The sequence below is a fragment of the Branchiostoma floridae genome, chromosome 8, assembly GCF_000003815.2.
Source record: "Branchiostoma floridae strain S238N-H82 chromosome 8, Bfl_VNyyK, whole genome shotgun sequence".
NCBI lineage: Eukaryota > Metazoa > Chordata > Leptocardii > Amphioxiformes > Branchiostomatidae > Branchiostoma > Branchiostoma floridae.
In genome coordinates, this window is record NC_049986.1 from 5,264,268 (window position 1) to 5,265,981 (window position 1,714).

The 1,714-nt window shown below is 41.0% G+C and overlaps 1 protein-coding gene across 1 annotated transcript in view; it reads right to left on the bottom strand.

The window, feature by feature from the left end:
* LOC118421584 (hemicentin-1-like) overlaps positions 1–1,714 on the bottom strand; it is a gene marked incomplete in the record, with an annotated part of 101,841 nt that overhangs the window by 46,929 nt on the left and 53,198 nt on the right.

A 1,714-nucleotide genomic window follows, 5' to 3' on the forward strand; every position in this document is an offset into this window, starting at 1 on the left:
GACTGAGCGCTGTTTTCGACAGAAATATAGTTATCAAGTATTTCAATGGTAGTTTCTGTGTTTTAAATGCTTGACTATGTCCACAAATCACACTGCAGTTGAATAGTTCGGGATTAGGACACACATTTTGCGATGGAACGTTCCACATGCAAATGAACCTAAAACCATCTGTAGCTTCCGCGAGATGTAATGCTCCGACGCAAAGCGCATCACTTGAGAAAACCACACGTCTGTCAAGCTTTAATCACGGTTATATGTGCAATACAAGATGAAAGCTCAAGTCACAAGGGTTAAGTGTCAAGTGCACATCTACAAAACAAGTGTGCGTTCGTGTAGAACATAGGTCGGAAATAGGACCGGAGACGTTATATGTTACCTTGTTCATACATGTACATGTGAGGTAAAAGTGCTTGGATTTGCCTAGCTAGCCTCTAACAGATTCTGGGTGACTGAAATAGTAGAAATTGGCCCAATACATGCCTATGCATATGGTAGCAACTGATTACCATCTGTCCAGCTAACTCCTTTGGCAAATCATTCAAATTACAGTGGAAACCAGCTATTTGCAATACGTTTTGGCGCAAAAATCGGATAGTTGCAAAGAATTCTGAAATGCTAAACCGTTTCCCATTAGCGCCATTGTATACAGCACCCATATTTGCAAAGCCCAAATCGGCTAATCAGGAAAAAAATTCAAAATGCAACACATGTGCACCAAAAATATGCCAAACAAATCGTCAGAATCGGTAGAAATGAACCGACAAGAGGTATAAAGACAAAATAGCGCCAAAAAGAACGAAACTGTCTGTGTTGAGTCCCAAAGAGGTGCAATTGTTTTGATTTTACGCCGCTAGCGCATGGCCCGCTGGCGGATTGCCGCGAGGAATCATGGGATACGAGAAAGCAAGCTGCGTCCACCATCACTATTTTCGGGAGTAAAATGTTTTTAAAATGAAGCTGTCAACTGTTGCAAAATTTCCAGTAATCTGCGGACATCGTAAGCTAAAAATCTGTAACGCGAGTTAACCTTTATTCGTTCAGTTACCTTAATTCGTTTTTTCAAAAACAGGGAATCTACGGAGACACGGTAAATGCAACATCAGTAATAACCACAGGAATGCATAACCAAGAGACTTAAGTGTTCAGAATATTCATGAAAAGGCTCCGATGACCACGCATTTGAAAACAGCGAGGTCAAAAACGTACCGTCCTTCATTGTAATAGCCTACCGCTCCGTGGGAGGATTGCGTCACCGTGTTGTTCGCCGGAATGGCAGAGATCTATCACATTCGCTTCCAGTTCACAATTATCATGCACAAGACAACTAAATAAAGTTTGTGTTGCTGACCAGTAACTAGACTCAAAGTGTGATCAATTGTCGAAAACCGTCTCTTTGTTGCCACAACCTCCCGCACTTGTGGCGCACGATCGAACGACGCCATGTTTTTTCCAAGAAACCTACGGTCGCAACCGCGGGAAAAAGATTGGATGACGACATTACAAGGTATTTGTATTTATTAAACTTACCTTTAACCTTTAATAACTCACTAACTCGCCTTTTTCTCTTAGATCATTAAGCAGCCATCTATTAAACATTTTATGCACCACCAAGAATGGAAATGATATTGAACATCGACAAATTAATTTTTACTCTGGTCCCCTTTTTTTAAAATGTGAAAGTCCCAAGCCAGATCATGTAAACTGTGCAAATACG